General features: G+C 36.2%; 1 pseudogene; it reads right to left on the reverse strand.

Moving 5' to 3' along the window:
- Nucleotides 1–27,883, reverse strand: LOC149161243 (uncharacterized; annotated as a pseudogene).
- Nucleotides 27,884–27,894: the final 11 nt, after the last annotated feature.

A 27,894-nucleotide genomic window follows, 5' to 3' on the forward strand; every position in this document is an offset into this window, starting at 1 on the left:
TTAAAACATCTTCAAAGGCAAATTACTCATGTAAATATCTACTTTGTTGGACTTTTCACATGAGTTTCGTCGTTGTCTAGGAGAAAGACTAGACTTCACAACATCTTCCACCTCAGGTGTCCCTGCTGATTTATGTTTTTTGATCTCTCTCCTTTCTTTGTTCTCATCATTTTTATCAGATGGATTGTATGAATTGTATATTATTTATTATGCCTCAACAATTACAACTAAAATATCATTAGCAACATATAGAATCCTTTGTATTTTTGAAACTATCTTCTCAAAATCATAGGTATCAAACTTTGATTTTTTTCACTCCATTTAACTCATGCAGAAAAAATCTATTAACAAAAAAATGTATGACTCGAGTTATATTTGTGGTTACAGGTAATTTTTCAACATCTGGATTTTAACAAAGTATTTCAATATCCCTCAACTTTGCAAAGTAAAAGTCTCTTTCCTTCTCCAAGATGTCTACTGAAAGCTTCAATGTTGTGATCTACATGCCTCAATTCAACAACAAATATCACATAAATAAATATGGGAAGTTGACTTATATGAGAGCCTGAATGACATTCATGTTGCTCTAGTTCCTTTGGAAAAAATCCTAACAAAGTGATCCAGTGATGACTGGAACTGGATTGGATGAACATTCTCTATGAGACAAACATGATGCAATAGAAATATAGAGATAAAGAGGAAAATAGTATGAAGAAAAACAAAAACATCAATGGGCTTTATATGGAGTGTGTTTTTTTGACCTTCTGATTTAGAACGTAAACCAGTGTTGGGTTTACAGATGGAATGTTGGGCATTGAAGACCCATAAAATGATGGTTCAGTTGAAGTTTTTTGGAAGGGTGAAGACACATATCTAGTGCTAACGACATGTGACCCCATCCCACAATATTTAGTCCCTACATTTTCAACTGGAATTGAAGGATCATTTCGCCGAGAGCTAGCAACTATGGCCATTTTAGGCCCCGGTGCAGTTCCCTTTCTTGAAGGGTTTACTCGAGCTGCCTTCTTGTTAAAGTATTTTCCACCTTTGCAAGACTTTCTCCATTCCAGTGTATTGTAACTGATGAGAAAAAAAATAAACCACCAATTAAAAAAATGTTATCATTGACATATAAACAATTATGCCCAATGTAATTTGATAAAATCCAAAAGGAATCAGAAATAAGGACAAAAAAAAAGAGAAAGAAGGTACCTATTCATGACTCCACCATTTATCAAATCACAATATCTCTTTAACCATCGCAGGAATTCTATATTGTCAAGTGGGCAGCCCTTTACTAGTTTGTTAACATCAATGTACTACATGAAACCTCATATTAGATACATCTCGGTATCTTCTTGAAAGTAATAAAAAAACTAATCCCTTCGATGTATTTCCCCTCTAATAATAAAGATAGCACTAGGCCTATATCTAACATGGTACAAACATAGCTACCAAATATGATATATAAGACTACATTAGCTATAGAACACAAGAGAGCATAACAATAAAACAAGTGTGGAATGGGAGCACTTGCAATAATGCATAAAGCACCAAAAAAAATGTCCCTAAAATGTTTAGACATAACTAAAAGAAATCGAAACAAATGAAAAGAGATAGTAATGGAGGACTTAGACAACCCAATTGTAGCATGAAATCATTAAATATGTTTTTGTATCCTTAATTTATATTTCTTCTTCTAATTCATAAATCAAACTCACCCTTGCATATACAAATCAAGCCCATCTCTAATCTTAACAAAGCATAAAAACTATTCGATCCATCTTGCCATATTTTTAACAACTATCAAATAAACCTCTATGCATGTGGCTTATTTTAAAGTTAAAAAAAATGAAGTTGTCATGCATATAATAATTTTTTCTTGAATCTCATATTATTATTATGAAATGCAGAAAATATAAATTTAAAAATAAGTTTCTCACTTCAAACCAATAGTGTTTTTGGAGTGAGATATGTAATTCTATTTTTTGCTTCCATCATTTTGCTTCAAGACCCCAGTCTCACCAACTCAAAATCAAAATAGAGTTACATTCACCAACTCTTTCATTATAAATACCAACTTATGAGAAGAAAGAAAAATCTCCAGGACAACCATACCTTGCTAATCTTCAACTTGTTGAACACATCCTGTAACACTTTGTAGTTTTGAATCATCTCATACTCTGTCTTTACATCAAAATTGACCTAAAACAAAAGCCAAAAAAACATAATGATGTCAACAAATTTGTTATATCAAATCAAATGAAATAACGTCAAAGGTTCATAATGGATACCTTGTGTATGGGAATCACGCTAGTGTGTACAACATCCATAAGTTGAGATTGAGTTGGTTCATAGGAAACCTGCAAGAAACTCGAATAAGTGATATTTTCATTCTCTTTTTAAATATTCAAAAAGAAGGAAAAGAAAATGGTTTGTGTATTCTTCACAGAATAACCCTAAATGATTTGAGATGAAAAAGCTCAATGCTAAGACATAACTTCCATAATTTGAATAGGGAGACCCAAATTTAACATGGAAAAACATAGTGCCTCAGCCTTGAGCTATTGAATCACGCAATTGTGAAATCACCCAACCTCCACTTCATTTCATAAATACACAGTTGGTTGAATTAGTGCTCAACCCCTCAGCCTAGCTCACTGAGCTCCCAAAATGCGCAATCTTCTTCCTCAATATAGCTTGAACTGCACATTGCATAGTCTCAAGGCTCAAGCTTGACCCTTGACTTCTTGAGCTGCACAATTGCACAGTTATTGAGCTTCTCATTTAGCCTGTCACCCAGTTCCAGGTTAGTCAGTGGATCATCATGCAACATATTAAACTAGGGGTTTATCAGACTAACGTCATCATGTCATGAGTGAATTGCAGAAGAAGGTACTATGTCATACCATGACAAGATGATGATAAGGGAGATGGAGAAGGAGGCCATGACAAAAGACACTTTATTAGCTGCAAGGACAAGTTGATAAATCAAGAGAAAGAAAAGGGACGCCAAATTGAGACAACAGTTGGAGATCAAGTTCCGCTGAATACTCCTCATCTCTAAGCCATTTGGAGGACAAAGAAGAAGATCTTGATCCATATTTTAGAAGACACAAAGCAGGCAACAACAAAGAATGGCTTGACATTTCCATGTCATCATGCAAGTCCATGTCATCAGTGTCATGCCATGTCATGTCATGAGTCATCATGTGCCACATCATTTTGTGGAATATGTAGTTCAATATTGGACAAATATAATATAAAGTGGAAGTTCAAGAGTCATTCATGTAATGTGAAAAGTCATGTATGAAGTCAAAATGTCATAAAGAAGTTGAACAATCATGAGGGTAACCCAAGAGTCACAAGGGAGGTGAAGGATCACCCCATTTGTTATATATACACCGTCATGGTCCAAACAAAGGACTTTTCACCTTGGCTTCTCCCATAATGCTTCAAAGAGAGAAAATTAGTACTTTTGAGGAGTAAGTCATGGTTCCAATGCTCCACTATTGGAGCTAGTGATGCTTGTTGTATTCATGTATCTTGGCACTTTTACTTAATACTTGAAGCCTGATGGTCGTCAAATTTTCATGCATGGATTGTAAATATCTGTAAGACTATTCTATGAATAGCTATGATTCATGTTTTCTTTCATCTATACTAAATTAGTTAAACTATTTCGGTTATTTTAGTTGTTATCTAATTACAAATGTCTTGTAATGGTTGTGACAATCGCCGCATCTATGTGGATTATTCTTCTTGATGTTAGGTGGTTATCTTTTCACTAGTGTGCGCCTATACTAGGGTGGTACTGTTACCTTTCTCTTAGAGGCTCACCTTTCCTCCCTCCATAGTAGAAGAACTTTGATACACTTGCAACAGAACATTCACCAGACACACTTACTTGATTTTCGTAAAGGCACATACAAGCTTCTCTATGTTGCTGATAGCTAAAGCTAAGGAAAAGTTATGAGAATACATGGAAATCGGGTCGATACTGTGGATGAGGCTCCTATTCCAAATGGTGTGAGATGTAATTGAGACTTCACATTCGGGAAACCCCCCTAGTTGATGAATTTCGAACACCGTAAAGAATTCTTGAATCAAAATAAAACATAAATTAGTAAAAAACACGACTACGATTCGTTTATGTATAGACATTTTGAAAAGGATACAATAGAGCAAGGGTAGTATTTTACCCTAAATATATCTTTTGCTATTTTAATTCCCATAAAGACATTAAATCCTATCCATTGGGGCTTCACTCAATGAACCTCAGACATATCACGTGTGTTCATGGAATACTAAACAAGACCCCTAATTTGACTACATATTGGAATATCCTGTGTATCCTTAGATTATTGGGAGTATCTTGTGTATATGAAAGTGTCTCACTATGGTAAGCCACTGGATACCCCTGTTGAGTAAGAACTACACCAATAGCATAGTCAAAGGCATTTTTCTCAATCTTAAATGGTTGATACAGGTCTGGTAATGTGAGAACTAGTGCAGAGAAGGGGCACTACTTCAACTCAACAAATGCATTTTGTTGGGTCTCGTACCAAAAGAAAATTTCTTTTGCTCTGCCCTTGGTGACCTAGCTTAAAGTCCAAGTGATATGTGAGAACCCCAACACAAGCCTGTGGTAGAAATTGGAAAGGCCTAGAAAGTTGCAAAGCCCTGTTAGAGTGTTTGGGGTTTACCAATCCTGAATGACTGGTGTATTGACTTGGTCCACATGCACACCCTGCTCATCAATGATATACCCCAGATATTGAACCTTGGTCCAGATTGGCATACAACTTGTGTTGTCGCAGGGTTTGGAGGACCTGTCGAATATGGTGGAGGTGCTCTTCCCAACTCTAGCTAAAGATCAAGAAGTCATCTAAATACACCACTACAAGTTCATTGGTGAAGGGTCATAAGATGTCATCCATCAACTGCATGAAGGTTTTTGGGGCATTCGTCAACCCAAAAGGCATGAACAACCATTTGAAATGGCCCTCCTTCTATTTTAAGGTGGTCTTCCACACATCAAATGGTTTGATAGGCACCTGGTGGTAACCAGACTTCAAGTCAATCTTGTTGAAATATTTGGCCCTCTTTAGCTGGTCTAGAAGGTCATTAATCCATGGGATTGGGTACCTATTCTAGATAATGATCTTTTTTAGCGCCTGATAGTTAATATAGAGTCTCCATGTCTTATACTTCTTCTGTACCAATACAATCAGGCTCCCACAGGGTGATGAGCTTGGACTGATGTTCCCTTTCTCCAACAACTCTTGAATCTGCCTCTTGATCTCATCGATCTCCATAACAGAGCATCCATAGATTGGTTCGTTGGGTAGCGACGTGCCTTGGGGTAGATCGTTGGAATGCTTTACCTGGCAGTGCAGAGGTGCCCCCATAGGTGAGGCAAAAATATCCCTGTACTCCTCCATAACCTTGTCTATCTACAACTACTATGTGGAGGAGCCTTGTTTGAAAGTCATGGCCACAATATTCTTCTTACCCGGAGGGTGAATCATAAGGAAAACAATTTCCTGGTCTGTGAAATGATCTTACTACATTTCTTTGTAGAGATTAAATGGATGGTGATAGGCTAGGCTACCTCTGGTATCCTGTACAACTTGTTGCCAAAAGTGATAATAACAGAGCGAGGTCTAGACTCATATAAAACATATCGCTTCCACAAGTATGGTTGTCCTAATAATACATCACAAACTTCAAGAGGAGTACCGTCACATAGTACCTCATCTGTGAAGGGCTTGATGATGTAGGGAAGATGAAACTTCTTGCTAACACAGATATCTCTTCCTTGGTGAAGCCACCTGATGGTGTATGGATGTGGATGAGATGTAGTCTGTAGACCCAGCCGCTTCATGATCTCTACTAAAATGAGGTTCTTTTGGCTCCTTCTTTTGACAATGAACTACAACGGAGAACCATTCACCCACATCTATGAGTGGAAGAGGCATTCCCCCTCCTCTAGATCTTTAGGCTCATTTTTCAGGATCTTGGTGGTGGCTACAGTGGCACTGGGCTCCACGTCAATGATTTGCTTCCCTTTGTCATTCCCCTTGTCAGGTTCTAACTCAGAGTCGAAACATGTGTCTGATTCTGAAGCCTTCAGCTCGGCCACCAGTGACTGTCTAGCCCGACACTCACTTGTGTTGTGAGTGAAGCACTTATGGATCTTACACCGTTTCCTTGTGTACTTCTTTTTCCTGGGTCACCCCACCTTGGATTTTTCCTTTTCTTTTCAGTTTGGGGGCACCTTTCCCTTTCCTCGGATTCATAGATTCAAAGTCTCGCTGCTTCTATTTAAACTTCTTCTCAATCTTGACAGCATATCTGTACGTTGTGCTGAGCAAGGAGATGTCCAAGAAATCCATATCATCCTGAATGTATTTGTGTAGACAACCGTGGTATTTTAGTACTGAATGTTGCTTAGAATCCTTGATACCAACTTCATGTGGAGGGTATGAAATACATTGGTAAACTTTGGCCTGTCTTGGTCTTTTCCTTGCCGCAACATGGTCCACTTTATGTACTTATCGTAATAGCTCCCGATAGGGCAGTAATGCTCCTTGATGGCATCCCAGAATGGATCCAAAGTGGGTGCGGCTAAAAATAGCGAAGGTGTACTTTTGTCCTTTAGCTTACAATAGGTTTCCAACCAGTCTATGATGTGGAGGGTGGCTTTTAAAAGTGCAAAAGTAATCTTTTCTCGGATGGAAAAATCATGAACAAAAAAATATCCTTCTAGCAGATTTAACCATTTATCTACGATGTTCAAATATATATGACCTTCAAATATGGGGATGTCGAATTTAAATTGTACCTTAAAGGGTGTGGCACTTCCAGAGTGGCTACTAAAATAAGATGCGTCACATTTGGGTAGCCGTTGAAGGATCTAAGAAAAGTTGTCCATCATCACGTTCCTGCGTCGCTCGAGGGCTTCTTCGAGAAATATTTTGAAAGGATCTCCTACCCCCTCTTCTTTATTCTCTTCTACTATGGGAGGCCATCGAGATTTGCGAAGCTGGTCTTGCAAAGGTTCTACCAGTTCGAGCACTAACTCCTTATATCCTAACCTCGTTGGGGATATGCAAAGAAAAACAGAGAAAGAGCATACTGCTCTAACAACATTGATCCAAACTTAAACCAAAATGCAACAAATCACAAATATAACCATAAATATAGAGATGCAATAGAAATAACACTTCATTTCATTAATATCAAATACTGAAATATGCTTACAAACATAATTGCTAGATGGTAGCTCATTTCTGAGAAGAGATGTGGTGGTTGTTAGGGTCCTACAATTTATAGGATCAATTGATGATTATCTATTGATTTTCATGTCATGAGATTTTGTAAATAATGATTTCATTTTGCAAATTATTTTCAAAATTTCAAAAGAACAAGAACAAGAAGAAAAGAAAAGAAAAGAAAATATGATATAGAAAAGAAAAATAGAAAAACGAAAAAAGAGAAAAAGAAATAACAAGAAAATAAAATAGGGGATAAAAAAATGATATATATGTGAAAAAAATAACAAAAGAAATGAATAAAGATCAGAAAAATAAAGAAAAAAATGAATCCCTATAGTGAGCTAGCTAAAATGGCACTTTATGTTCCAAAAATTGCAAATGTATAAGGCTTAAAAAACCTTGGTATTTACGTTTTAGGTGATTTTATTATCTATTCAATGTAACATAATACGAAAATGTTAATTTTTTGTTTTGCAAATAAAATTCATGCTAGAATCAATGGTGGCTATTTACTCTGCCTAGATCTATGATGGCAAGGTGTTTTCACCCCCCACCCCCCCGCATTCCTAACATTTAACATGGGGTGGGGGGGGGGGGGGGGGTGACGTTGTTTCTGCTGAAACTCCCTAGGCTAACGTGGTAGCGCTTGGGGAATTTTTAGGGGTCCCCTCCTCATTTCGCTTACTGCCTACACACCCCCCCCGCCCGAAATACCACCTTCACTCTCCCGCCAATAGCTTGTCCATCCGCCACTCGCCTCCCGCCATGTGTCTCCCCCCTTCGCCACTCATATCCTGACACATACCCATTGACCCCCTGCCACTCGGCCTCTGCCACCTGTCTTGTCACATCACTCCCCTTCACGTCATTTCCTGTTCAACGTTCAAAACTTCCTCCAATTTCTAATTGAATGTTATGTTATTAAATTCCCCTGCCCTACCCATTTTACCAATAAATCCTCTCCGCTCCATAGTCATTAATGATGTTGTTACACAACTAATTATACTATTATAATAAATCCTTGGGGGCAATACTTCATTCCTTTCTGGCTCACCATTAATCCTGCAGGATGAAGAATGAACTGCTACCAATTGTCATTCCTCAACAACAAATTCCTTGCATATAGTCAACATTTTTTCACGGTAACCCTCTTCTTCAGACCTTTTTCTGTCAGGTTTTCTTCTATCACGTTTTCTCTAGCATGTTCTCCCTTTCCCTGTGTTTATCTTCCAAAATGTCGAACTGTAAAGGAAAAGGGCAGATCACAGATTCAAATCCCCTTATTCCCCCAATCCTAGGTTTTGATAAATCCCCCTTAATAGATACCTTGTATAAAATTGTAGTCAGAATTTGATCTCTATGAGCTCCATAACTGGGCAAAGAAAAAATACTTGGATAAAAGTGATGAATTGAGTGTCCGGGAATCCTTTCTCCCACAATTTGTTTTCCCCCAGACTCACTTTTTCCATGAGTTCTCTGTTTGGTTCCACCTTAGATATCTGCCCAGTCAAAGGGTTGTCAGTTCCCATGACAATGAGGTCATTTTTTCCATTTCCCCTAAAAGCATCTTCCAGACCCTACAAATTGACTATTAGACTTCTCACCATCCTTTTTTTGCTGATATTTTAATGGAATTATATAAAAAACTAACATTCCCTCAAAGAGCCCATATTTTTTAGTATTTTCTTCTAGAAAATGTTGAATTACCAAGGACCAATCCCCCATATCTAGTTTCAATGTTTCTTGAAATGTCAAAATAGTTCATTTCTATGGTAACTTGACTGCTTGGGTACCATAATGATCAGTGGGTAGATGAGATAGTGTTAGGATTTTTATCTACTTTTGTAGTTGGAAAGAAACCCTCCATCCTTTTCAATTACTATTAATTTTTGGCCAGCTCTATCCATGACCGGTTTGTCAATTTCAAAGTAGAAGGTGTCTTTAAGTATCAGTCATTCCTAGTTTACCTTATGCTATGTTATTGGTAAGACAAATTTAAGTTCCCTCTACATAAGAAAAATAGCAAACGTAACCCCTCGTCAGTCATTCCTTGGACTTCTCTAGTTAGAAATTATTCAAAGGAGTACTCTTATACTGATTATGTTGATAATTTTTTATATACCTCACTATGTTTGCTGAGGAGTGGTGTGATCCCAAGGATATCACCAAAAATAAAGAAATTTTTACATTTATGAGATCAAGCTAAAGTTGGAGACTCGTATTTATACTAGAACTACACTGAGATCAGATTTTATGGATCAAAATTGCCTCCTTACAGATTTCCAGGTTTTGTACCTATTAGGATCTTTGCATTGGAATACACTAGGAAAATGCTTAATATGGATGAGTTTCATTTTGTCTCCTACAAGAAGAGAGAAAAATTCAAGTCGAAAACTCACATAGGGCCCTATATCATCAACACCAGAGCTGCAACAAAGGAAGAAGATGCTATCTTAAGTCAAATGAAATTCAAAATTAGTTTCTCTTGGCCCTATGATCCTTTGGGAATTATTTCAAATCTAATATTAGAACATAAGAGTACCTATTATGCACACACACCAAGGCCTGAAATTGAACAATATGCAAACCAGGAGGAATAGATAGAGGGTACTCTACAAGAAGCTGAAGAACAACTTGTCAGTCAATCATCTATGAAGACAACAATTCCTAAAGAGAAGGAGCGGAAAAGGGAAAGAGAAGATATGTCCCCTACTAATTCAGAAAATACAGATGCATAACTTATTGTTTTTAAAAGGAAAAAGAAGGAACCAAATACTACTCAAAAACCATATTCTCCAATTAATCCTTTGTTTAGGCCTCAAATAATTACTATTCAAGATGAAACTCCTGAGGAAGGGGACACAGAGCAGCCAACCATAGTGATTTTATTAGGGGCTCCTATCACTCCTTCTACTCAAGTAGAAGAAACTGTACAATCACCTACTGTAGAAGCAACAATCCAATCTCCAGTATCATCCAACTCACAAATTTCAACTCAGAAGAGTATCTTCTCAAGATATAGGGAGATAAAGTTAAAAAAATGAAGCTTTGAAGGCTTCCACCTAATCTAAATTTTGGAAGCAGTCAACTAAGACACACCACATATTACTTTCTTCATTTGATTCAGATAAAGAAAAGTTCTAGATGACCTTCATGGAACCCTTAATGCCATCTTCTAGGAGTGTTGAAGACTAAAAAGCTTCCATTTTCTCAATAGATGCAAGGAAAATATATGAAATCGATCAAATCAATTTACATAAGCAAAGAAGGGACCTAATCTTTTCCATACTTACCAGTTCAACAATGACTACTTCAAAGTTAGAGTCATCTTTAAATAACATGAATTCCCAGTTAAAGGTTGAGAAGGCGTCATCCTTTACTAAGGAAAAGAGGGTCAAATATTTAGAAGATTTTATCATAAAGCTAGGGCATGACCCTAAGGATATTAAAGTAGCAGAAGAGCTCATCAAGAATAAGGAAGCAAGCATTCAAGCATTGAGGAAATAATTGAAGCTTCCCTCCATAGAAAATCCTCAAACTAAATAGGTTGCCAATATAGAAATGGAGAAAGAAAAACTATTTACTTTGGGGATTGAGAAAAATTCACAGACACAAAAGATGGAGCAATGCATGGAAACATTGTTGAAAGAAAAAGAAAAGTGGGAAGCGACGCTGGAGCATCCACATCAGGCACAGGTACAATTATAGAGATGTCAGTGAAAACCAATATTTTAGAGTCTACAGAAGAGCTTACTAGATCTCTGCATGAATTAACAGTAGTTCAAGTCGAGAAAGAAATATTGTCAGCAGTATTAGCCAGAATGGAGTTGAGTAAGATTAAAACTGACAATGCATATTTGTTAGAACTCCAAAAGAACTACAATCTCATCTAGTAGATACAAAAATATCAATACCAATCCTTTATCATTCAGATGTTTGCCAAGGATAAGAATAATATTTGGCAGAATATAAAAACCAACATGACAAACATGTGGCCTTCACTATAGATTACTGTTGAGCAGGAAGAACTTGTGCATAGAGTCAAGAAATAAAGTTAAATTGGAAAGGTAGATTTGGAGCATAGGCCAAAAGAGGCACAAAAAATTATCAATCTTCTAAATTCTAAAACCGAAAAGGAACTAGAAGACATGAACATTCCAGACATAACAAAAATGGTCGTGAAGGTTAAATGGATCTTGACAAAGAGAAATTTGATGATATAGTTGGAAAATAAATGCAAAGATTTTGAGTTGCAGGTCATAAGGTTCAACAGGAAATTTACATTGCTGTAGGAAAAAGTCTTGCCGACTCCCATAAATTCTAATGGCAAATTGATCCCATTAGAAAACTATCAAGAACAATTGTGCAACATAGGTTTTGATGCTTCCAAGTTTGCAAAAGCTAAAGGAGTTATTCGTGGAGAATCATTTAAACAGGGATTAAAGTTTGATTTGAATATCCAACACGAGATCCACCACCTTTTTGTCAATAAACCAACTTTTGACACTTCTACCGAAGTTGATGAAATATTCAGAAATGTGATTAGCTTTTCTATCCCAAGTGAAGAAATTTGGGACGAGTTGCTAAAATTGATCGAGTGAAGTGTAACTAAAACAACAAAATTTTCAACATAAAAGGAACAACCTTTGCAACAAAGTAGCTATAGTCATTACTAGACTGCTACAAAGCCTTAACAACGCAACAAGTTTTCTCTTCTTCTATGTCTAAAAATATATGTATCTTAAACATATATTATTGTAAATATATTTTATTTTTGAAATTTGATCTAAGATGTAATAGTATTCTATAAGTATTCATAAATAAGACTTATAGAGGGTTGGAACTTGTATGAAGAAAGCTAATCTCCGATGTAGGTTGTGCATGTACTGAAGTGATCAATTCCATTAATACAACAAGTTTGTTCTAGGATTCCCGTGTCCGGCAATTGGTGATGTCTCCTCTCAAGTGAAATTGTTATTTTCCCAGTTTACCATATGCTTTTTTGTCTTTATTTTATAAACAAGATTAAGAGCTAAATTTTTTTAAATACGCTATGCTCTAGCTTATAAACAATATTTATGTTTTCACTCTAATATTAAGTATAGAATTCAATTTAAGATGCTCTATATTTAATTGAATCTAAATATTTTCATCCCATTCACTCCAAAAAAGCTCTAAAGATCCAAAAGCCTCCCTACCTATCCCTGTTACATATGTTCTATCATTCTTGTATTTGATCACCCAAAGACTCATGAATCCTTTGCCCAATGGAATTTCCTTGTAGTTTCAACCAAATCTTCAAAAAACCAACCTTTGAACTCAATAACTAGCCTAATACCTTAAGACATAAATCTAAATCTAATAGAGAGATCCCTCTCTGACGTTGGAAGGGCTAGATCCCATATTTGGCCTATCAACCAAAGATACTAGTAAATCTACTAATTAACAACAAACTATTAGAGATTAATAATAACAGTAATTAAAACTAACATACTTTTTTTTTAAAGATTCAAGAAAAAAACTTCAGGGATGTTGGGTTGAGAAGGAGAAAATGCCTTTAGTATTGGCATGACTTTCCTTGATTTGACAAAAGTTTCCCCACCATCTTTGATCGATGCCATGATGCTCTTGTGCCCCATTTTTCAATCCTCCCTAACCATATTGGAGGAATATTTGAAAGATTGTGTGTGAACTACGAAATGGGTATTTGAATATCTCGAGTCAAAATGAGCATTATTTGTTTGATGGGATGACATGGATTACACATATTTATTAAGAGAGGCATTTTCTAGAGAAATCACGTGTGGAACATCTTGATCCATATCTTCTAGGAGGTCTTCGGTTTCATCCTCTTTCATTAATGAGCTAGTTGTCTCCTTTGGCAAAGAATTATGTGGATTACCTTATGGATTCTTTTTGTCTAGCTCTTTTGGAGCCAACAAAGGCTTGGGAATACTTCTAATAGTTGACTAGGGGATAGATTGATTAAATTCTTGCATTGGGGTCTCATCCAGAGAGGAGGGAGACATGAGAGTGTTTCATATTTTTGGTACTAACCGGAGTTTGTGGCTCCCTATGTCTCAATTTTCTTATTCTTTGGGGGGGATTTCCAAAATCCTCATGCTATTTATGAATTGGTTGATCTCTTGGTAATTAATTTGCAATCAGAGGAAGTATCTAAAAATATTCTCATATTCATGACAATGCTTGCATCTAAATAGGACATTTTTATAATCGAGTGTATGTTTCCTAACATTATCCTAATAATAAATTTCTATTAAAGATGGAAGAGGCTATTAAACATTAATTTATACACCTATCCTTGCATAAAATGTGTATTTTCCTCTTTTAGTTTCCTCAGAAACCTTGACAAAGATACCAATGGCATTTTTAATGCTTTCAAGGATTTATTCTTTCCAATATTCCTTTGGAAGATAAAAGATTCAAACCCACATCAGGATAGCAAGGAAGTCTTCCTTCTCAGGATTATACTAATCTTTTTAAAATCACATAAAGAGCCCAACATTATTAAAAAAGTAAAACCCTCCAAAAATCTTCAATCTTCCAATCTATAAAAAATTACTATGAAGAACCATTTTCCTCCTAGCTCTAGATCTATTTGTCCCTTGAGGTTCCATTTGTTTTGGATTCAATTGATCAATGACTTTTCAAAGGGCCATAATCTAATGAACTTGCATATCACAACATGATCCTACATATATTGGATGCATTTTGCAATATTGTTAGATATGACCTTACTTTTCATCTTGCATTGCTTTTGGCAGGTGACGCCCTTGAATTTTATTTTGACAAAATGCTCCAAGTAGTGGTTTCTCTAAGTGACCAAAATCTTCATTACCTCCAGCTAAGATTTGGAAAGGAAGAAAATGATGAAAATTTTGTGAGGGATTCTCATTCGATCCAACATTCCAACGAACTACTAAGACAATTGAATAAAGGAGGGGGACAAGCCCCCTCCCATGGAACAAGCCATAGATAGCTATATAGAAGAAACCCTAGTATTATGGTATATCTATGTGTGTGTGTGTGTGTGTAATATGAAGTTGATATTGAAATATAATAGTTAACATGGATATTCAAATAGTTTATTTAAATTTTTTGTGTAATATTAAAAAAAAAGTATAAGAATTTTACATATTCCTTACACATGAAAGCGAAATATAAGATTTTTGTGTTTTTGCTTTTCAATAATTTATCTCTTTCTAAAATTGATATAAAATTATGTGACATAAAATGGAAATAAAAATATTTTATTTATGTTTGAGAGAGAGGCTGAGCGTGAAATATTTTTGCCACATCTCCTTCATATTCAACTATAATATCGACTACTAGCCGATAGAGCTATTTGGGTTAAGGAAGGAGATAGAAACACCTAAAATTTCCATAAATTTTTAAATTTTAGGAGAGTCACAAATTCTATTTGGGGTTTAAAGGATGCTAATGGTAAAAATTGTTGTTCTTGGGTGGATTTAGAGGAGGCTGCATTGGAACACTTCTCTAGCCTTTTCGAAAAGTCTAGGAAGAAATACAATTTCAATACAATCACAATTTATTCAACACTATCCTCACTTCTTGTCGGAGGAGAACCTAGCCAAGGTGGGTCGTCGTATTACTTTGGAAGAAAATAAATTGTTATTAAAATCCTTTTCTATGGATAAAATCCCCAGCCCTAGTGGGTGGACTTTTGAACCTTACCTTTCTTTCTTTGATTTGATGGGAATTGACATCCTTCAAGTAGTGGAGGAGGCCAAAACTTTAGGGAAGGCTTTTAGGGCTTTAAATGCTACCTTTATTGCATTGATAACTAAATGCTCCAATCATTATTATTTTAATGAATTTAAACTTATTTCTATTTTAAATATGATATATAAAGTTATTTATAAAATCATATCAAATAGATTAAAAGGGAAACTCTGATCTATACATTATGGAACAATTTGGGTTCTTTCCTAGACACTAGATTCATGATGCTATATGTGTGGCTCAAGAGTCCCTCCATACCATCAAGACTAAAATACTAAGGGCTATGATATTAAAAATGGATATGGTTAAATCATATAAAAAAGTAAATTGGGATTTCCTCGAGCTATTACTTCTCGACATCAATTTAGACTTGAGCGTCACAAACGAGATTATGGGTTTTGTAAAATCTAGAAAAATGTTGGTGCTTTTAAATGGCTCTTCGATTGTTTTCTTCAATAGTTCTAGAGGATTAAGACAAGGGTTCCCTATATCTCCCTTTTTATTTCTCCATGTCATAGAAGGAATTATTATAATTATTTTTAAAGAAAAAAATCATGGTTTGATAAAAGGGGTTAAGTTGTCTAGATCGTTGTATCTTACATATCTACTATTTGTGGATGATGTATTGATTTTTTGGGAAGGTAGGACTGCTGAATGGGATATTTTTCATAGAATTATTTCTGTTTTTTTTCCATGCAACTAATATGGAGATCAACAACAAAAAATATTCCTTCTTTCAGAACAAGACCTCAAATGAGACCATAGTTTCCATCATTTCTCTCTTTCCCTTTAAGGTGGAATATCTTGAGATAGATTTTACATATTTTGGTTTTCAATTAAAACTAAATTGTTACCACCGGGAAGATTGGTCTTAGTTAATTAATAAGATAGAAAGAATAATTCATATTTGGTGTTACAGATGTCTATCTCTAGGAGGTAGAATGATTCTAGTTAAGTTGGTGCTGGAAAGTATTTTAGTGTATTGGTTAACCCTCTCTAATATCCCCGGATCTATTATTAGAAAGATTTGTCAATGCATGTTTAACTTCTTGCGGAATGGTAAAAAGGAAAGGGAAGCTCTCCATTTGGAAAAATATGATCTTTTATCTCAACCTAAAACTCTTGGGGGTTGGGGCTTCAAAAATATAGACTGATTTGGATTATACCTCTTTATGAAGAGCCTCTAGAGGGCTATGAATGGTTCTATTCTTTAGCATCACAATATTAAGGACAAATATTTCAAAAACAGATCTATTATAGATTGGCTAAGATCCTATGAGAAGAAATTTAACAACTCTAGTTTTATCATCTAGAGGGGTCTTTTGGTGCCTTCCCCTAGCTATCCACCTAAATTTCATTGAAGCATGGGAAATCAGGTCATTATTGGGAAGGGCCATTTCATAGGAGGTGCCTCTATTTATACACTTTATCTGGAGTTAATTTCCCTCTTAAATTCTCAAGGGTTATACAGTATGAGCCACATAAGAATATATGATCTAGAATCTCTTCTTTATGGTTGCTGTAAAAACTCTGATGATTTGGGTTTATAATGGTCCTTGATGATTGAATGGGACATTTTCGTAAAAGGTCCATACTCTAACGAGATTTACCTAAAAAATGAAGAAGATTGGATTATTCAGAGCCGAAACACCTTTTTAGGACATGTTTATGCTAAAAATCCAATGAAGATGTCTCCTCTTCCTTACTATAACATAAAGATATTTGGTGGTACAAAAATATATGAAAATGGCATCTACCTCCAAAAATCTAGTGCTTTTGTTTGCTCTCTTTGGGAAATAATATACTTACATGGGAAAAACTATAACAAAGTAGATTTATTGCCTCAAATATTTGTTGTCTTTTTATAAATGGGTATGAATCTATGGATCACCTCTTTATTCATTACTCTTTTTCCAAGGTGGTTTATAGGGACGTTTTGTTTGTCCTTGGTCTTCATGACATTGGTCCAACCGTTCATTTTGATTCCAACCTTCGCTAGTGGAATCAAAAGATGGGGAGTTTTAAAACCCGAGTACCTATTTTTCTTTCTCGTAGCATATGGAAGGTGAGAAATAAATTTATTTTTGAAGGATTGACCATCAAAGTTGACATGATTCTACCTCAAATTATTAGTTTCTTTAAGGAGCATTGGAGACCCACAAATGCCCATCACTAGAGAAATTTTGAGGTCTAAAATGGGTCTCCTAAGGAATATTATAAAATAATAGTGGAAACAATAAAATAATATTAGATTACCTCATTAATTTTTGGAGGGAAAAAAAGAAAAAGCTACCTTTTCAACTTATCTCCCAATGATTTTACTATAATTTTGAGCAAGGGCACTCGTTGAATGTGGAATTTATTTTTTCATGCAAGGAGTACCCATGTTGCATGCTTTTGATTGACCCTACTATATGAAAAATGTGAAATACATGAAAAAATGTGATTGCAATAGCATTTTTTCATGTGTTTCAAATTTTTCATATAGTAGAGTCCATCGAAAGTATGAAACATGGTTACTTCTTGGATGCAAAACTAAATTCCGCATCCAATGAGTACTCCCGCATGAAATTTGAGTAAAATTATAGGGAGATAAGTTGAAAATACAAGTTGAATTAAATTTTTCTTATTAATCCAAAATCCTTGAATCATCCCTCATGGTTGACATAATCATATTGAATCCTATTGGTTTTTATAAAGTTGATTTTTGTTGTATGTTTTCATTTTGAGGCATATTTTTTACCTCAAAATTTCTCTTATGAATATCAAGAAATTTAGTTTTTCCATGATATCACAAGTCTGCACTAGTTTGTTTTTTTGTTTTTTTTGTTTTTTTTGTTTTGTTTTGTTTTGTTTTGTTTTGTTTTGTTTTTATGGTGCATCATAGGAAGGGAAATGTGTTGTTGGTGCCTATATCAAGACCCCTAGCCATCTTTCTATCCATATTTGGCTTAACATTGGCTTATGAACAAACACCAAGGCATAACTCATTCCTTGTTGGGATCTCTTATTTTGTGTTTCTCTCAAAAAGTGTGTTAATTTAAAATTTTGTTGTGGCTCTAAATGCATAACTTATTGGTTACGGGGCAACAAAAAATTGCAAGTAATAAATTTATCTTACTAGAAAGATAGGATTATAGACAAAGGAATTTTTTCAACATCTCTCTTTTCGGCACATACACAAGGAATGAAACACACAAGTGGATAACTTATCAAAGAGCACCCTCATAGTAGAAGAAGGATACATATTTTTTGAAGAATGGAAGGGCTCACTCATAACGAAAAGAGAAGAAATTCCTCTTTTCACAGGTTTATAATTTTCTGGCTCAGATAGTTCCTAGTTCTCAACAATTCCTTCCTGTATGCAATTCTGTCCACCAGCTTGTACACTCTTGTATTGGAAAGTATTCTATCAAGTTATTGGGAGAATGATACAATGATAATTTATGCTCTGTTTTTTTGGCTAGGTTTTTTAGCAATTATATACAACTTTACACAACACTTCTCCTGTGAGTTTTCATTAGCTATACATCTAATGTTATTATATTTCTACAACATCTTTTTATGGGCATTGAAATTCTTGTATATGTTTGTTGGAAGTATTCCTAGTTTTATATATGTACATACTTGTTTAGAAGCTTTGCTTTCATCTTATAGTGTATGCACGTAACCATCTTATTATTAATACAATAGTACATTATTTTTTATTGAAAAAAATTAATTACTAGTTAAATGAACATAGTGTGACTAGGGTTATTAATTTTTTATTATGCTCTTAATTAAAAATAACCAAATATGTAATATTCATTTTTTTTTATTATAGTCGATATTGTTTTTTATTTATATAATATTTTATTTTTATTTTAAAAGGGACATATGTCAACTCAAGGTTAAGCACAAAATGAATTACTCATCTTCGTCATATTGGGTTGTAGAATGCTCTCTTCATACAATAATCTTATAGAATCTCCCCAACTTTTAGTAAAGTCTAAAGAAGTAAGGTGAATGGATAGCCAACAGAAGCATATTATGTGGCTTTGAATTATTTTTCCTAAAAATGTAATAAAGAAGGAATAATAATTGATATTTTAGCGATTCAATTATGAATAAAAACAAAGAGTCACAATAATGGTGAGAATAAAGGTGGAGAAGGAGACATTATAATTGATATTTTATCGGCTCAACTTGTGAATAAATACAAAGAGGTACAATAATGGTGGGAATAAAGGTGGAGAGGGAGACATAACAATTGATATTTTATTGACTCAACTAGTGAATAAATACAAATAGGTACAATAATGGTGGGAATAATGGTGGAGATGGAGACATGATAATTGATATTTTATTGAATCAAATTGTGAATACATACAAATAGGTACACCAATGATGGTAATAAAGGTTGTTGGCTCGCTAATATGTCTTTTTATAGGAAATCTTAATCCCTACATTAGTTCTCAACCCGAGGTAAGTCTTTTTATCTCAAGAGTGCCAACATTGCATGTGCAGTAAATCTAGAGGTTATCTAATGATGAATTGTTGCAATCACTAAAGGCTAATTCTTCAATTCAATTCACACAATTCTGAAAAGAACTATCTATGGAAGAAATACTCCCAAAACACTTTGCAATCTATGCAACTTGTTTCGAAATCAATTGAAACTGAATACAAATAAGAATTACACTTAGAATCGTTCAAATAAGAAATACTCCCAAAACACTTTGCAATTCTATGAAACTTGTTCCGAAATCAATTGAAACTGAATACAAATAAGAATTACACTTAGAATCGTTCAAATAAGCTTAAGACTAATCACACTTAATCAAGTAAAGAAACTATAACCACTGAACAACACTACCAATCTATAACAGCCCAAATAAATCTGCATTATTCAACTGAACAACAACAACAAGTGAAGAGTAATCAACAATCGATAATTGAACAACAAATAGCAATAAAATATTCCTAAATGGAAAACGTTCTATATTGCGATCTGTAGAATTTAATCAATATTGTCTTTCAAGATCTATGATAACATCTATTCAAATGAAAACACTATGCTATCGACACGAATTCACTCATTCTAATCAAAGCTCTACTTAAGTATATCTCACGACTTCACTCTGAATCTATTTGAACAACAATATAAATCAATATCACAAATCTTCACGATAAATGAAATAACTGAACATTAAATCAATTGCAAAGACTGAATATAAAACTATAATGCAAAGGAGTGGTGGAACTTCTTGTGAATGAGCCTAGGGTCGCCAGAAGCCTCTACTTAATAAAAACTCAGAATACAAAGATGTATCAAACACAACCTTCTTTCATTAATTTTGAGTAAAAACTGACAGAGTCACTGATATAGCAATGTATATGTTTCAAAAAGAATAATTACAAATTAAAAGTCTGAACTGTATCCAATTGCCTTTTGACCCTATATATAACATAAAAGAGAAACTGGGATAAAAGTGAATCCTCAGGATGAGGGGATCCTGAGAATTTCACAATATAAATTCTGATCATGTGATAAAATAGGAATGTTCAAACTGATCTTCCACTTCCTTGGCTGCCTAAGATGATGTGGCTTTTCCCTTTTATGGCCTCTTGTTGTTCTGCCAACTGAATAGTTTTTTCCCAATCTGCATCTCTGCATACAAAGATAACAAAGAATTAGTTTTTAATACTAGATTTGCCTATTCTGTCACTAAATAGTTTCATACAACTTTAGCTGATATTTTCCTCATTTTAATCTATAAACGGAGATAATTGTATAAGGATGAATGATAAATGAAGCAGTTTATGAAGAGAAACCATACCTTTTTCTTGTCCCAACATACTCCCCAGCTTACCTTGTTGCACGTCCTCGTGAAAGCGTATAGTTCAGATGCAACTGAGTGAGGGAATAAGCAGGATATACTTCCTCCTTGTAATTCCTAAATGTTGGGTTGTGTTATATTCTTTCCACGACTAGCCCACGTAGTTCACCAAGGGGTTAGAAGGGGAGTAGAGCTCCCCCTTCGTTGCGCCGATTGCATAGCGGGGGGAATAACAGGGGGTTTGAGAGGTGCAGGTAACCCCACTCTATGGGGTTCGGGGCAGCGCCTCAGAAAATTTTGTTTTTGGACCCTATATTAGGTTGGGCAGACCTACCTATGGTTTTGTGCATAATTTTCGCACATGGTTTTGAACGCGATGGTTTTCTGTCCATGGTATTGGATGCTTTGGCATGTATAAATATGTATTGTAACATTGAAAGGAAAATAATGAGAATTCAAGCTGGTAGTCCCGATTTTGGGATCCAGGGGAAAATCTTTGTGTATATTTGTTTTATGTGTTATTCTCTCGCATTGTTCATTTTCTTTGTTTTAGAATTCACATGCAGGTAATTTCTGTACGAGGTTAAAACCTACATTTGGTATCAGAGTTGTCTTGGCTTCAAGGGGACGCCTTTGTTGCTGTGGGGTTTCGCTCAGGCCTGTGGTAGACCCCATTCAGTGGGAAATCTGCAGGATCGATTTTGGTGGTGAAAGATGGCAAGCAGTGGAAAGATGGAGATTGAGAAATTTAATGGTCAGAGTTTTGATGTATGTAAACTCAAAATGGAGGATCTGTTGGCGGATAAAGATCAGTGGATCGCGGTAGATCCGGGTACTAAACCAACAAGAGTGTCTGATGAAGAATGGAAGAAGTTGGATTGGAAGGCAAAGAGAACAATACAATTGTGTGTCTCAGATTCAGTATTGTTGAACGTATCAGGGGAAGCTACGGTGAAGGCTTTGTGGGACAAGTTAGGGACCTTGTACCAATCTAAGTCTCTGGTGAATAAATTGTTCCTACGGAAAAAGCTATATAACTTGAGGATGAGATATGGAGACTTGGTGAAAGAGCATCTGAATGCGTTTAATATTGTGGTAAGTCATTTATTGTCGGTTGATATCAAAATTTTAGATGAATATAAGTGCATTAGTTTCTTGTGTTCTCTACCAGATTCGTGGGATAGTTTGGTTATTGCAATACGTAGCAATGAAATTGCCTTGCAGTTTGATGCAATAGTCTCATCCTTGCTAACAGAGGAGATGAGATAGAAAAATATGGAGAGCCAGAATGGTGATGCCTTGTCTGTACGAGGATGGTCCCAGAACAAAAACAAAACTAATTCATTGAGTGGGAGATCTAAATCTCCAGGAAAACCTATAAAGGTGGTGTGCTAGAAATGCAGAAATTAAGGGAACTACAAAAGGGACTATAAATCTAAAGCTCTTGACAAAGGAAAGGGATCTGGTGATGCTCCTTCTGCAGAGGCAAAAGCCACCTCAGATGAAGGTGGGGATGTGTACTTGGTTTCTTCAAGTACACATGTATATCATTAGGCATGGTTGATTGACTTAGGTGCATCCTTTCACTTCACTCCTCATAGAGAGTGTTTCTGCGAGTATGAGAAATATGATTGTGGTGATGTCTTCTTGGGGGATGACAGGAAGGCTAGAATCGTTGGTCGCGGAAAAGTAAAGTTGAAGTCACAAGGTGGAAGGGTTAGAACACTTCCGGGTGTCTTGCATATTCCTGCATTAGCCAGAAATCTGATTTCTGTAAGCAAGTTGGATGATGCAGGTGAAAAAACAGTGTTCGAGAAGGATAATTGCAAGATGGTTCGGGGGGCACTGGTATTGGTGCAGGGAGTTCGAACTGGAACTTTGTACAAGCTTTAAGGTAGTACTATTGTTGATGGGTGCAATGGTTCCGTGGTTCCTGAAAGTGGAGCAAAAAATCTAGTGGTCTTTGGAGAGAAGACCATCTTATGGCATCAAAGGCTTGGACATATTAGAGAGAAGAGCCTTCGAATACTTAATGGTAAAGGTATGGTAGAAGTATGAATAATAGCTCTCTAGATTTTGATTTCTGTGAAAATTGTGTATATGGGAAGCAACATCGAGCGAGTTTCCCTTCTGGTGGTAAGAGGGAAAAACATATATTAGATCTTATGCACAGTGATGTGTTTGGACCTATGAAGGTTCCATCACTGGGTAAGTCTGTGTACTATGTATCATTTATATATGACTTCTCAAGGAATACATGGATATATTTCCTTAAGAAGAAATTTGAAGTCTTTGACAGGTTTAAAGAATTTAAGGCTTTGGTGGAAAACCAAACGGAGAAGAAGATAAAGGTGTTGAGGACAGATAACGCTGGAGAGTTTTGTAGTAAGGAATTTGAAGAATTCTGTAAGAAGTGTGGTATAGCACAACAGAAGACTACTCCATATACACCTCAGCAAAATGGAGTTGTAGAAAGAATGAACAAGAGGTTGATGGAAAGGTCAAGAAGTGTGCTCAGTGGTGCCGGGTTAGGACAGGAATTCTGGGCAGAGGCGATGGAGACAGCATGTTACCTGGTCAATAGATCACCTTCGTCAGTGTTGGAGGATAAGACTCCACAAGAGGTATGGACTGGTAAGAAACCCTCTCTTTCACATCTAAGGGTATTTGGATGTGATGCATATGTACATGTTCCAAAGGAGAAATGAACGAAATTGGATAGTTAATGTAAAAAGTGCATCTTTATTGGGTATAAGGATGGTTTAAAGGGTTATAAGCTTTGGAACCCAGTAACAGGGAAGGTTGTGTACAGCCGAGATGTGGTGTTCAGAGAGGTGAAAGATGTTATTAAACATGATGTCCAACCAAAGGAACATGAGAAGATAGAGTTTGAGCTAAAGGAGGAAGAATCAAACTCTACAACGGAGGAGGAATTAGAATATGAAGAGCCACAAACTCTAGGTGTGAGAAGATCAGTTCGAGAAAGAGGGCAGCCAAAAAGGTATAGTCCATCTGCTTTCTATTCAAATTTTTCTATATTTATTACTGATGATGATCCCAAAACTATGAAGGAAGTAGTAGATTCAGAGGATGGAAAACTCTGGAAAGAGTCCATGGTTGATGAAATGGCATCTGTGCACAAAAATGAGGCTTGGGATCTAGTGGAGTTGCGAGATGGAAGGAAACCCATTAGCAGCAAATGGATGTTTAAGAAGAAGACAAATGCAGAAGGAAAGGTGGAGAAATACAAAGCTCGGTTGGTAGAAAAATGTAATTCCTAGGTGTCGGGAATTGATTTTGGTGATATTTTTTCTCCTGTTGCCAAGGTAGCTTCTATTAGATTACTTTTATCTATTGTTACTGCTTTTGATTTTGAGGTAGAACAGATGGATGTGAAGACAACATTTCTTCATGGCGATCTGGAAGAGGAGATCTACATGAAGCAACCTGAAGGCTTTGCGGTGAAGGGTAAAAAAGAACTGGTATGCAAGTTAAAGAAGTCTCTGTATGGGTTAAAAAAGTCACCAAGGATGTGGTATCAGAAATTTGATACAATTATATGGGGACTTGGCTTCACCAGAAGAAAAGCAAATCACTGTGTGTATTTTAAATTAATTGGTGACCGTGTTATTTATCTGGTCTTGTATGTGGATGATATGTTGCTGGTTGGAAATGACAAAGAAATTATCCAGGATTTGAAGACCCATTTGTCCTCCAAATTCGACATGAAAGATCTTGGTGCTACAAACTATATTTTGGGCATGGAAATTAAAAGAGATCAGACAAAGAGGAAGCTCTGGTTAAACTAGAGGAAGTATGTCGAGACAATGTTGCAAAGGTTTAATATGCAAGATAGTAAACCGGTGGAGGTTTCTATTCCTATAGGTGTAAAGTTATTTGCTAAACAATGTCCCAAGACACAAGAAGAGGAAGAGGACATGTCCTGTGTTCCATATGCAAGTGCAGTCGGTAGTCTGTATGCGATGGTATGTAGTAGACCAGGCATTGCACATGCAGTGGGAGTATTGAGCAGGTTTATGTCAAAACCAGGGAAGGAGCACTGGACAGTAGTGAAGCGGGTTTTCTGGTATTTGCGTGGAACTAGTGATTATGGTTTTTGCTACCAAGGAAGACTAGGATTGGACAGAGTGTTGGATATTCATGGCTTTGTTGATGCAGACTGGGCTAGAGATCTGGATCAGAGAAGATCTACAAGCGGGTATGTGTTTAACCTATTTGGAGGTGCAGTCAGTTGGATGAGTAAGAAACAATTTGTAGTGGCACTATCAACTACAGAGGCAGAATACACGACAGCCACTCATGCAAGCAAGGAAGTAGTTTGGTTGCACAGATTTTGTTCAAGTATGGGGTTAGTACAGGGAGCTATAAGGATAGACTGTGACAGCCAAAGTGAAATTCTTGGTAAAGAACCCTGCATATCATTCAAAGAAAAAGCACATTGATCTTTAGTATCACTTTGTGAGGGATATGATAGAAGACAAAAAGGTGTTGCTAGTAAAGGTGGATAGTTTGAAGAATACTGCAGATGCATTGACAAAATCTGTGAGCTTTGAGAAGTTTTCTTGGTGTAGAGAAACAATGGGCATTGCAGGGCTGGATAAATGACTAAGCTCTCTTGTGGTCCCCTGTGGAAAGAAAACAAAAAATGGGATAATGTTGGTTTGTGTTATATTATTTCCACGACTAGCCCACATAGTTAACCCGGGGGTTGGAAGGGGGGCGGAGCCCCCCCTTCATTGCGCCGATTGCGTAGCGGGGGGAATCATAGGGGGTTTGAGAGGTGCAGGTAACCCCACTCTATGGGGTCCGGGGCAGTGCCTCGAGAAATTTTGTTTTTGGACCCTATATTAGGTTGGGTAGACCTACCTATGGTTTTGTGCATGATTTTTGCACATGGTTTTGGACGCGATGGTTTTCAGTCCATGGTTTTGGACGCGATGGTTTTCGTTCCATGGTATTGGATGCTTCGACATGTATAAATATGTATTGTAACATTGAAAGGAAAATAATGAAAAATCAAGCTGGTAGTCCCAGTTTTGGGATCCAGGGGAAAATCTTTATGTATATGTGTTTTATGTGTTATTCTCTCACATTGTTTATTTTCTGTGTTTTAGAATTCATATGCAAGTAATTTCTATATGGGGTTAAAACCTACACTAGAACCATTCTTTTGCTTAAAGGCAGCGAAAGCCTGAGTTACCTCATGATCCTTTAAGTTATAATCACTACGGTATTGACCAAGAGGGTACCATATGACTGGGTTTTTGTAACGACATCCTATCCAATCTGGCCCCATTGTTAAAATCATATTGCTATATTTATAAAAACGGGAGGAGGGAGCTTGGAAGTTTTGATATCTGAATTGCTCTTGGCCCCTTACAATGTTACTGGAAACTTCCCACCTTTGCCTTGATGCAACCAAGGCTTCTTCTTTAATGTCCTGGAAGTATTCCTTTCTGGCCTAAATGATATCAGTATGAAGTGGCCCTAATTTGCCTACGACACCATCTTTTTCATAAACTGTTTATGCTAGACAACTAGGAATAATGGCTGTGTAGGCTCTCCTTTGACCCATAGGTCAATGCCATACTCATGCCTTTTGAACATGTTGTGAGCCTTGGCCCATTTTAGCTGATTATCAACGAATGAGAGGAACACTTGAAATTGAATGTCTCTTATAAAAGGGGCAGGGTGGCTGTTCCTATCATCCTCTAAAAAAATTTTTGCATATAAAGTTCATAAAGCAGGCGCTGAATCTTCTCATCATGCTCTCTAAAGCATTTGATAAAGTCAAGAGTGGTTTTGATTTCTGCTGGTTTACTAGCCTTAACGAACTTAACTTTTAACAGGAGGTATCTTTCCATGAGAAATAAAGCATAATTTGTGGCGGGGGCTCGGCAAGATAGTGTCTTAATAGAGAAAACAGACAGTTTCCATTTTCTCTCTATATTTTTGAAATTGACCCTCTAATTTTTCAACCTTATTTTGCTCAGCCTTATATTGAGCAAAGGTCTCATATTCAGTCTTGGTAAGTGATTCAAACTTCTCCTTTAACCCTTGATGTTCATGCAGAGGAACCACCTTTTCCTTATGCTGAGCCAGTTCTTGCTGAACTATCAGTAGCTCATTCTGTAATTTTCTGATAACGACCTCTCTTACCAAGGGGATGTAAAGGCATGTTTCATCTATTTCGACCTTTGCATCCTGGGTCTCTGCAGAGTCAGTCTGCATAGAAGCTTCAATTGCTTCCTGAATTATACAATCAACTTGAACATTTTCTTCAACATCTGTTTGGACAGTAATGTTCGCAGTGGGGTAGGTTGTTTGAGTTCCCTGTGAAAAGATACATGGCCCCTTAGTTTGTATGGCAGTGTCTTCTCTCATAGCTGGCTCAGTTTGGGTTTCTTTTGGACAAACCTCAAGAAACTCTATCTGAGTCTCAGCATCCTTCGGAGAACATCATTTTGATTGTGTTTGGGAAATTTCCATTTCCACTTTCAATTTCCTTGTTCTGGTTGCTTCATTTAACCAATATTTCAGCTACCTGATTACTTGCTTCTATTTCCTGTACTCTTTTAGCACCTTCTTAATCCTAGCTCTGTAGGGATTCTCTACTCTAGGGCCTCCGTCTGAAGCCGCGTTATCCTCTACTACCTGTACAGGCTGCAGTATGTCACCATCAAGAATATTCTCAATTGGAACTATGTTTTCTGGTGGAATTTCTCCTTCCAACTCGTAATTATTATGTATCTTGTTTTCAGGAGATCCCAATGCAATGGTATCTCCTGAACAATTATCATTCTCATGGTGTTCTCCTAGGTAGGCGTCATCCACAGGGGACTTTGAAAAGGGAATATCACTTGGTTGATTGGCATCTCTCAAGTTTTCATCTTCAGGGTTTCCTTCTGCTGGGGGGTACACTGGACCGGTGCCTACTACTTGAGTTTCCTTTTTGCTAGTTGTTCCTTCATGTTCCTCAGCTTCGAGGGGTGTTTCCATAGTAGGAATTG

The sequence above is a fragment of the Pinus tabuliformis genome, chromosome 5_2, assembly GCF_031772625.1.
Source record: "Pinus tabuliformis cultivar Carrire ecotype Pingquan chromosome 5_2, CPIR1, whole genome shotgun sequence".
Lineage (NCBI taxonomy): Eukaryota > Viridiplantae > Streptophyta > Pinopsida > Pinales > Pinaceae > Pinus > Pinus tabuliformis.